Below are 12156 nucleotides of genomic sequence, written 5' to 3' on the forward strand. Positions count from 1 at the left end.
TTTGTATTATATAGTTTAATTGATAACAAAGTGTATCAAGAGGACAGTTGGTGTAGCTACTTTAATATGCCGATCGAAAACGTTTACTGTATAAAACAAATTCCTCATTTTTTTTATTGCAGTGAGATGATTAGTTTAGACAAAAACCAGAGAGAAATGTATGCAAATGTATCTAGTGAAAATAAGTAGACAGAGTTATCAATCAAATACAACATCTATATTGCATGAAGTAGCGCCACCTTATATCCATCAGAGCAACAGTGCAACAATATGAAACTACTCTGATTTTTTTTAATTACTCTAAATGATACGCATATAAAGTGTGTCTTACAAGATACAAATTTTCAGTGCATATATTTTTGCTTTTATGCAAGCTATTAAGATATCATTGAAATAATAGTGAGATAATAATGGATAACATTCGAAATCCTGGGTTCGTCTGATATAATGCGTGTTGAGATTTCATGTTCATCTCTAGATCTTTGCTTATAATCTTTGTAACTCCAGTAAAATAAAAGGAATAAAATTTAAACTGAAGTAAACACAACGCGTCTGTGACTTTTGAACTTGACTTAGAAGTGTCACTTTTTCCTAAATATCCGCTGCAAGTATCAGAAACAAACAAAACAAAACATAAAAGTCTTCCCTGGAAGTGAGGTCGTGTATTTTCACTTGCGATATTTTTACACAAAACTCGTGTAGTCTTTACAAGATACGATTTTCAACATTTCTCAATAAGGATAATTTTTGAGGTGTCGCTTTTCTGTTAGTTGAGTGATATATCGATGTACTTACTATAGTAACTGCAACGATTCGTGAAGCCAGAGCTCTATATAGCAATTACAGAAATGTTTTGCGTCACGTGTAATACATTGGAATATTCGGTACTATTCGTGGAACTGCCTTCCGAACGCACGCTTTAGAAAACGTCAAACGTAAGAAGCGCACCAACAATGTTGCCAAACTTTGAAGACATGGTGAACGAGCGAAAAAAAAAACGAACTGTAACAATATTCGAATAAAACGGTAACAACAATAACAGCAAAAATAGAAAACAACAGCGAGAACAAATAAACAAAGCGAAACTTAGCGGCAATCCAACAACACCGTATCTTCAGAAGATGCTTTCCGTATAGCACGAGAGATGGCAGGCAAAATTTGAGGGTGGAGGTTGACGACCGGAACACACCTTTGCTCTCTATTGGGTAGTGAAATTGGTATATCAAACTCAGGCTTCACGATTCCGTGCGATCACTATTGTAAATGTTACCACGTATAACTGCGAGCAATTATGCGTTGTTTCTTTTGCATATTTCATAAAGAATTCATCTGAACTTGAAGTCTTGCACAAAATCCGAACGTGTTGTATGGGCATCTTAGTAAACCCTTTTAACCCTTGCCCTTTTTCTTGCATTCTAGGTCAAATATATATAAAAAAAAAAAAACGCTGAAACACATATCTAATTATTTTAAGTGAGAAATCAAATACCAAACTCCATGTCTCCTATTAAATGATTCCGAGATATGGACATCTTATTATAATAATTGTCATCTCCTTTCCCCATCCTTCCACTGAAAATTTCCCAAAAAAAAAAAAAAAAAAAAATCCTTTCTTAGTTGCATTTTACGTCACAAATCCTATGCACTGTCAAAATTGCAAGTTTCTGGCATAAGCAGTTTGGCCTGGTCAGCCAGGATATATATGGAGAGAGAGATAATTTAGAACTTTACACATAAATTTTACGTTCGTATCGCATATCTTGTATGCACCGGTACTATTTTTTTTTTTTTTTTAAATATTTTGTGTTCCTTTACGCGATACTCCGCTTTCGCTGGTGTTTCATATCTCATACATATGTAATACTTCCCTTGGATCATCATATTATGTCCACAGGATACCAATTGTAGAAACAATGTCACAATGAAAGTATTGTGAGCATTCATTACGTAACTGCTACAATCATACATGAATGGAATTTAATATTCAATAGATGATCCAAAGTGTGACCAAGACAAAAAAAAAAAAAAAAAAAAAAACCGTTTATAAATATAAAATATAAAATAAATACTCATTCAACATATGCTTCCAAGTAGATACGTAATTATAAAAATATCCATAGTATGGACAATGTTATGAGCCTTGTCTAGCCGATGCCCTTGGTTGGTCGATGTCGATTATTACCTAAACAGTAAACATCCAAGTTTGTTCAGGTTGATTTTAGATCCAAGTTCAGGAAATAATAGTTGTAGATGCCATAAATAAGATACATGGTACTTATTCTCTCGTACTATCAACAATTTTAAAATGATCTGTGATAGGGGTTTATCGCTAGTGTCATTCAATTGGTTGAGGACTTTTGTTAATATAGAAATATTTTCTTTTCTGAAACTAGTTTAGAAACAGCTTTTTAAATATACATAAACTAAAACAATTAACTCTGAAAAGGAAATCTGTGACTATATTTATTTACCTGAAAAAATCTCTGTGGTATGTGATAAGGACTATCAAAGATATGCTCTTAACATTCCTTCGAAGCAACGGAATTGCCGTGAGGAAGGCATTAATTGTGTGCTCAAATAGGTCATTAACGCCAGACAGCAGGTAGAGAAAAAGTTAGGTAGATAGCATACTGTGTTCAAATAACTATGTTTCTTTCAAAATATTTGTGAAGCTATTGTAAGAGATTACAGGTATTAAAGCTCTACACCAGGGCCACGAACACTTAAATTATATACTCTTCCCCTAACATCACACTTCTTTTTCTTTTCGAGAGTTTGGACAACTGTAAGAGAAATTAAAGCGGAAGTCCAAGGACGCAGTTATTATTATCTTAAGTTCGTAAACTACTTGATTGGTTTTAGTTCTCTTGTTGGAGAGATCATGTGGGCAGAAAATAAGAACGAACCTTTTTTTTTTTTTTTTTACTTAATCGTATCTTTGAGATGTAATTATAACAATGCACCTTGTAATACAAAGATCAGAAAAACACTGTATTTTGAACATAGTAGTATATACAGAAGTCTTTTTTCCGGAACTGCTATAGTGGGTCAGATATCAAAATAATGTAACAAATTATTCTTCTCTTTATCTTCTCAACCTTCTTCGGTATCCGTAAATCTAATCAAGCAGATTTAAAACAAGTTTTTATCATCTCTAGGTATCGTCAATGTTTCTAAAATTATTAAATAAATAAATTAATCTGTGTCTTAAGCCATATTGCCACGTTAAATGAATCTTGTAGCTGTCATAAAAAAAATAAAAAAAATAAAAACTTTCAACCCGATCTTTCTATTTACTCTTTACATGTTACAACTTCTTGAAGGCAAGAAAGTTTGCTCCACACATGCAGCACTGCACTCTAGCGACAAACAGTGAACTTCCTCATTAAAAACGTGTATTTTGGCGCACTTCCCCTCTCTGTCCAAAAGAATCCGTTGTTTCGGAAGCGGCGAAGCTGGTTTTTCTTTTATGTCGGTGGGAGGGCGATAGCAGGTAGCAAGCAAGACGTCCCAGAAAGTTGCGCATCGTTCAACTCCTTGCAAGATGGAAAAAAATGTTTTATGACCCTTTCAAGACTGTGTACACGGTGAAATATGGTAGAGTTTCAAGATTTTTTTTTTATTATTATTATTTAAACAGCTACAAGTTCTTCTAATGTGACAATGTGGCTTAAGTTACATGTTCAACGTTCACCTCATGGATTGAGGTGTGAATTTTTTAAACAATAACTATGAAAAAGAAAACTAATAAATCAATTTTCAAATGAAGATTTTGTGTGGAAATGATTTTTCTTTCTTACAAGTACTATGTGCGTAAGGAGTATGTGTTACCAAAGTCTGTATGTACCTAGGGGGAGATCATTTTTGGAGGGACTGAGTTGAGTTCTCCATATATATATGGGGCCACGGTGGCTCAGTGGTAAAGCGTTCATCTCTGGAGCATTTTCTGAATCTTGAATCTTTAGATTTTTCTTTTTCCTGTTAAACGCTAATATTATTATAGACTTTGTAGATATTTGTAGGAAATTCAAAAGTAATAGAAATCAGGAGCAGAACTAAAAGCAGTTGTTAAAATGTGGAAGGAGAAAACTAACTTTGTACTGACTTTCTACATAAGGTAGCCCAAAAGTAGGTATACAGACCAGCATCGATCAAGTATGACATTTTAATTTATTAAGATAATGAATTTATTTGCTTTGGTTTGTTCCCAGCTTAAGATATAAGTAAAAATAAAATAAGAACAGATAAGGAAGAAACTAAGTCAATACCTGTACGGGTAACAATAAGTAAATGATATAAAATGTCATGACCGATCAGTACGGAATTGTATATCTACACTGTTTGGGCCACTCTATATATGTCGGAACTTGACCTGGAGATATTTTCCCTCTAAATACTACATACGGTGAATATTACAACTTTTGCTGTACCGATGTTTCTCTTAGTTTTACAAAGTAAAACCAATTACTTATGATAGTAAAGTACCGTATATAAATTAGTGACTGACTGTTTCCTATTAGGCATTAGAGTGACGCACAAACGGGCAGAATTTGCTTTTCATTATTGGAATTTAAATATAAACGAATGGCAACCTTTCAAACGAGAACCTATGGGTTTACATTATGTGAAAAAAAAAAAAAAGTTAATATTCGCAGTGGTAACAAAAGTGCAATACTATTGGCATAAATGTTCTTTTTTATAAGAATAAAATGTTTTAATAAAATATAATGAAAAATATAGAAAAGAAGGAGGGAATTAGGATAAAAATCTCTTAATTTAATTTCTTTTTTGTTATTCTTGGTTATACACTGCATTCTGCATTCTTGAAAACGAAACGAAAGAGCATAATATCCAGTTAGCGTTATATCATATCATGATATTATATATATATATATATATATATATATATATATATATATATATATATATATATATATATAATATATTCCTCGAAGCCTTAGCCCTCTGTACACTGTAGGTTCATGCTTAATTAAAAACTTTCACTGTTTACATTTTACTTTTTTCTTTTTGGTTTCCATTTCAAACTCCATATTATATTTATATATTTTGAGCCCTTGTGCTCTAAATAATTTTCTGCCACCCCGCGCAAATTTATGTCTCAAACAAGGAAACAAGCCGTGATTTTGCAAACATACCAGCTCTTGTTGAGTAACAGTTTAGGTATTACAATTTCCAAAAGTTACAACGTAATCTTAAGTTTCCTAATTCTCTCAATGTGGTGTTCTAATCGAAGTAGGTGTTTGACCCGAATGTTCCTGGGCAAGGTGAGTAAGTGGTAGTGTCCCATTGCCTTCCATGAGATGATGATGACGTACTAAGGACGGGACCTATAGCTTAACTTGAGATCCGAACCATTTGTCCCCCACCGGAAATCGAACCCGAGACCCCTTGATTACAAGGCAACGAGCTTAACCATTCATCCAATGGGGACACATTCTCTCAATATTGGTATTTATAACTAATAAAAATAGTTGTTTACATTATTCGCCGTCAGTAATGATTTAATAGCATCTATATTAATAATACAATAAGCTGTCTTGTCTGTCTGTCTCCCTGTAGTGCTTTTCAACTCGACAATCATAATAGATAGAACCATTAAATTTTAATATGTTTTAAAGTTCTCAGAGAAATGATACAAATGACCTGTTCCAGGTCCGTAGGTAACACCTGAGCTGAAATATGGGGGTACAAAGTCCCCGATAAGAATAACATGGTGCATTTTAAAAATAATCAAAAACGACCAATATTAGAGTTGAATTCATAGTTTTTGTTGTCGCTGAGATGAATAGTGACAGTTTTAATCGAATTCACCTTCAAGCTCATACTCCACTCGCCAGGGAGGGGCGAGATTTTAAAAAGAATTGAAGACTATAAATATTAGTGCTGCGTTCATAGTTTTCGAGGTTACTGAGTTTAACGGTATCAGTTTTCATGATGTTCAAGTTCATCCTCACCCTTGGAGTGGGGGTGGGAGAGGATGACCATTTAGAAATAATCAGATAAGCTAGATAATTAGTATCTACTGAAATTAGAGCGAACACATTAACATATTTTCCCGCGCTTACGCGGGATTCTGTGGGTTGCTAGTTTTAAATATTACTTCATTGTGAATCTTTAAAAAAAAATACAAAATTTTGTCGCCCCCTAAATTCTGCCACCCTGTGGTCGAGCACAGAATAACACTTACCGAAATACAGGCCTGTATTTATGAAATAATTCAACAATTTCGTTATAAATAATATTGCATTGATTAAAATCATTGAGTTGAGTTGAGTTTGACTTTTACGTCCCGTTCAGCAGCGAGGCTATATGAGACGTGGACCTACTGATTAACGTGGAATCCGAACCACATGAGCTTCCGCCGGGAATCGAACCCGGGTCTCCCACTCCAAAGGTGCGTACGCTAACCGCTTAGCCACGAAAGGGGCTCATTAAAATCATTGAGTAGCAAGCGATAGCACTGGTAGCGATGATATCTATAAAAAGCAGGGAGGGAAGCAATAACGCAGGTTAGCATGACTGATTATTATGAGGTTTTAGCGTGACGCACAGACTAGTAGATTGAGACTTTTGCCTTTTATTATTAGAATGTAAATACAGGGTGTCCCAAAAGTAGGTATACAGACCAGCAGCGATCAAGTATAGCATTTTAATTTATTAACATAATGAATTTATTTACTTTGGTTTGTTCCGAGCTTAAGGTATGAGTGAAAATAAATCACGCACAAATAAGGCAGAAACTAAATCAATATCTGTATGGGTAACAAGAAGTAAGTGATATAAAATGTCATGACTGATCAGTATGGGACTGTATACCTACTTTTGGGCCACCTTGTATGGTAGCGTGTGGGGTAGGGTAGGGTGTATTCAGATTTATAGACTTAACGGTGGTGAATACCTGCTCCATCTTTGTTTTTTAATGCATTGATTTTTGAGGAGAATTGTTTTCGTATTTTCTTTGAAACGATATAGAATTTTATTGGCTTAATTTTACTGATTCCTTCTTCAAATTTTTATAATTTTGTCCTTTACTTCGTGAAAATAAAATTTTGTGATGCATAAATTTGGTCTACAAACCTCCTGATACGCCTGTTAGAGAGAGGGCAACGCAGTGCACTGACTACGTGATCGTCGCTGTGCTTGATGTAGTTCAGCTACTCGCTAATAGATGGCATTAGTGCGGCTCAGGCCCACAAAACAGCTGTTACGCTAAGTGGTTTGTTTTGGATGTATAAATTTATTGAGATATTTAATAAAGTAAAATCAATTTTGAAAAGAAAATACTAGACTTGAAGAAGAAATAAGTAAAATCAAACATAATTGGAATTCTAGTTCGTTTGAAAGGTTATTATTTATTTTATTTATGTTTATTTCTGTCCATTTCAGCATCTATGGTATTAAGTCCGTCACATATTACAGATAACAGAATGGGGAAAGAAGGAAGTGTTTTTGGACCTGTAAGTTAGGTACCATCCTGGCATTTCTCTGATGTGAAGAAAACCCAGCAAAATCTCACTAAGGAAAGCTGGCCTGAAAAAAAAAAAAAACTTTTACACCTATTCGACCAAGTGTCTCCCACTCAGAATTGAACCCGGAACCTCTCACACCAAAGACGAGAGCGTTAGCGACTACGTACCAGTGTTCGTAGTTTTCCTTAAGAACATTTCTCCAGACTGACACAAAATGTTTCCTTTTCTTATCAAATTTTTCCTAGTTTATTGAGTGTCCAATTCTACGACAGAATTTCTCATGAGATTAATTAAGTTATATTAAAGGAAGTGCTAACCACATTTATTTCATTTATTTGCTTTTTGCTTTTATTGTTTTCACTTTTTGCCTCACCTTTTTTCTTTTTCTTTTTCTTTGTATTTTGTAAAAAAAAAAAATCAATGTGTGCAAATTATGCTACTTTGAACACATCCACACACAAACTATTTCTATTGTAATATTGTTTATTACTGAAGAACAAAGAAAAATGTAAGCATTTATATTGGTCAATCAGTCAGCGCGACAATTTCCCTGGATTTCCACGTTTTTTCGAAAAATTTCATTTTTGCTAAATTTACCTACGAAATTTCCCTAGATTGGGGATTTTTCCGTCAAACTAAAAACATTGCTATGTACGCGGGGCTACCTTCATTTGAAAGAAAATAGAAAAATAATTTCCCATATAAATTAATGGGCTTAGAGGCAAGGATGATGTAGGGACTCAATACAGTTAAACTAGCCTAAGAATGCCAAAACAATTGTTTGGCTATTTGGGTGAAAACGTGAATTCAGATAGAGAAAAGACTATTGTTAGTATTCAGCAATCAAAGACATTTTAAATTGTTGAAGTTTAGCAACAGCATCTGTTGTGACGAAAATCTACCGTTAAGGCCTGTGTAGGAAATGAGTGTTGCACACGTACAAAGCGTGAGAATCGAAAGAAAAGAAAGCTTCGTTCTTTTTCTTTTCTTTTCAATATTATTTTTTCTTGTAGTCGAAACATAAAAAGCATTCCTACACGTTGGACATCATTTAAGAGAAAGTCCACTGTCGTCGCTTAAAGCAAAGGCCTACACCGTTGAGTAACACCGCAATAGCATTCGGCAATAGGTGTTTACCTACTACAAAGCTCAGACGTGAAATTTTCTATGCAAATAAGGTTTAAGAGTTATATTCTAATTGGGCGTTATTTTGTTTCTTTCTTGCATTTTCTTTCTTAGTTGTGTGTGCATTTATGGAGAAACTAAATATTGAAATATGATCTGACTGCTTCTTGATGAATTCGTTTTGTCGCTATGGGCAAATTGATTTCATGGGAAACTTGTTAAGCACTTGCAGGATTTTTTTATCTAGCTTGGCTAAACGTCAAGAGAAGTAATTTCTCTCGATCTACTCACAATTGTTTGCGCTTTTTCAATCTGAAGTTCTGTATTTTGGTGAAATCTCCCTTAGTGGACATCTCCATAATACGGACATTTCTGTTTTGCCCTGGCAAAGATATGTGTATTATTACAGAACAGAACCCTCTATTTTATGGAGACGGACAATCTCCTCTTCCTCCCCCCCCCCAACATTTTAGTGACCTCTTCATAATGGATAACAATTATTTTTAGTTCATATTTAGCACTGACAATACTTTGTGCAATTTGAAAATAAAGTACGTACTAATGATCATGCCACTAGTGGAAAGCACCTACGCTTGTTTGATTTTGAATTTCCAAGTACGCTTTTTATATTAATTTGAGAATAATAAAGCCTGTGACAAACATCTTGGCATTTCAGCTAAACGAATAAAACGCAAGCTCTGACGCAATGTTGCCGAGTGCTAAGGGGTGTGACTATAGCTAAGCAGACGAACTACAGCGGGATCAGGTGGCAAAGCATAGACGTGGATGTATACAAAATAAACATGGCAATACCGCTGGCCTCTCATTTCCTAGCAGCATTTAAAGGAAACTTGTAGCGCCGCTTTCAAATGCCAAGATATTTGTCACGCCGTTTAAATCCAATGAAAACACGATGCGTTTTTTTTTTTGTTTTTTTTTAAGTAAGTAGGCCTCCGGTTTTTGAAACCATCCTCATAGAAGTCTGCCGCTTGATTTGATAAACATTGGAACTCAACCATTTTGACAGGGGGCGCGGTGGCTCAGTGGTAGAGCGTTCACCTCTGGTGCTTGGGGTCCCGGGTTCGATCCCAGCCTCCGCCAAGTGAACTTTGTGGTGGACAAACACCGTGCTCGTGGGTTTTCTCGGGGTTCTCCCGTTTCCTCCCACTTTCTTCATTCCACCATTTCACTCATCTCTCATTATCACCGTCTCCTTTAGCCTAACCGGCATAACCGTGGGACGTAAAACTTAAAGATTTCATTTCATTTATTTCAACCATTTTGACCTCCTCATCGTCGTCGTGGTCGCCCAGATGCTTCTTCAAATACAGGAACATGTGGGAGTCACTGGGCACTAGATTGGGACTGTACGGAGGGTGATCAAATTGTTCCCAGCCAAATGGTGTGATGAGGGGTTTTTAAGTTTGTGTTGCCGCGTGTGGATGGGCCTTGTCATCAAACAAAACGATTCTCTTACTCACAAGTAAACCTTACGTTTGGGTGAATCGAGTTGCTGACTGAGACACATATGAGAAAGTAGTACTAAATGTGGTCAGTATTTCAGTGAAGTTGTAGGTGCGAAGCTCCAGGGGTTTAGGAGATACAGCTACCAGAACATCACATGGAAGTACAGAATAGTCTTCATACACTTGGAGGTAAAAGCTCTGTAAGACCTCTTGTAACGACAAAAGGTGAATAACAAATATATGGGTACATATAAGGACTAGGGGGAAGTCATATAGTAAGGGTATACCTGACGGCGGCCATCTTGAAATCCGCCATTTTGAATTAAGGTTAAGTTTTTAAAATAGGAATAGGGTCATATGATACATGATTTAAGGCGCAAATTTAATCAGAAGAACAGTGGTGACGTTAATTTTTATTTACGCGCAATTGGTAAAAAGTTACAGGGAAATTAATTATTGTTGCAGCATATGTACTAGTCCTTTACCCCACCTTGTAAATTTTGTGTTAATGATAATAATTAAATAAAAAGCAGATAGATAAATATTAGGTCTATGGTAAGAGTTGCCTTGATGGCGGCCATGGTCAAATCCGCCATTTTGAATCAGAGAAAAATTTTAAACAAAACGCATAACATTGACACCTTATTAATAGCAAAGTTTACCATAAGTCCAACGGTACAACCATTTTTGCTTTATCATTAACCAGCACAAAATTAAATGGGAATAGAGTAATGCAATATATGACTTCGGGCTAGAAGTTAATCAGAAATGCAATGGTGGCGTTACAATGTTAGTTGTTGTGCAAGTCGTTTGTGCAAGTCATGCACTCTTTTCTGAACTACATATTGATTGTACTAATTGAGGACTTCTCTGGAAGAAAGACCCAAGTTCAATTATGACTCAATTCCACTTTGGTCATTTTTCCTTAAATTAGCAACTTGTTTATGCGATAACAAATGCTGGTTGATGATAAAGCAAAAATGGTTATACCGTTGGATTTGTGGTAAAATTTGCTATTAATAAGGTGTCAATGTTATGCGTTTTGTTTAAAACTTTTGTCTGATTCAAAATGGCGGATTTGAACATGGCCGCCATCAAGACAACTCTTACCATAGACCTAATGTTTATCCACCTGCTTTATATTTAATTATTATCATTAACACAAAATTTACAAGGTGGGGTAAAGGACTAGTACATATGCTGCAACAATAATTAATTTCCCTGTAACTTTTTACCAATTGCGCGTAAATAAAAATTAACGTCACCACTGTTCTTCTGATTAAATTTGCGCCTTAAATCATGTATCATATGACCCTATTCCTATTTTAAAAACTTAACCTTAATTCAAAATGGCGGATTTCAAGATGGCCGCCGTCAGGTATACACTTACTATATGACTTCCCCCTAGTCCTTATATGTACCCATATATTTGTTATTCACCTTTTGTCGTTACAAGAGGTCTTACAGAGCTTTTACCTCCAAGTGTATGAAGACTATTCTGTACTTCCATGTGATGTTCTGGTAGCTGTATCTCCTAAACCCCTGGAGCTTCGCACCTACAACTTCACTGAAATACTGACCACATTTAGTACTACTTTCATATATGTGTCTCAGTTAGCAACTCGATTCACCCAAACGTAAGGTTTACTTGTCAGCTTGCCACATCTTTTGTTTTGAATTGCACGGCGCAGTTTTTGTAAGGTCTCACAATACGTCGTAGAATTTATTGTGTCACGAGACAGAAGATCCTCAGGCAACAACCTCTTCCTGTCCCAAAACACAGTACACATGACTTTTCGGGCTGAGATTGATGGCTTGAATTCACTTTCTTGGGTGGTGTTGAATGCCGTCATTCCATGGACTGTTTCTTCGATTTCTGTGTAACGTAAGCCACCCATGTTTCGTTGCCTGTGACAATTTTGCTTAAAAAGTCACCTTCCTCACTGTACCGTTCAAGGAAAGTCCAAGAACTAGCTAAACGTTTTGTTTTATCTGCCTCAGTCAACATTTTCGGTACCCAGCGTGAGTACACTTTCGATTATTTAAGCATTGAGTTATAATTTTATAGAGAACAC

The 12156-nt window shown here is 35.5% G+C and overlaps 1 protein-coding gene across 1 annotated transcript in view; it reads left to right on the forward strand.

Moving 5' to 3' along the window:
- Nucleotides 1-12156, forward strand: part of CalpC (calpain C) — a 254196-nt gene that overhangs the window by 204466 nt on the left and 37574 nt on the right. The window lies entirely within an intron of this gene.

This window comes from Thermobia domestica, chromosome 7, assembly GCF_964235325.1.
Source record: "Thermobia domestica chromosome 7, izTheDome1.hap1.1, whole genome shotgun sequence".
Classification (NCBI taxonomy): Eukaryota; Metazoa; Arthropoda; class Insecta; order Zygentoma; family Lepismatidae; genus Thermobia; species Thermobia domestica.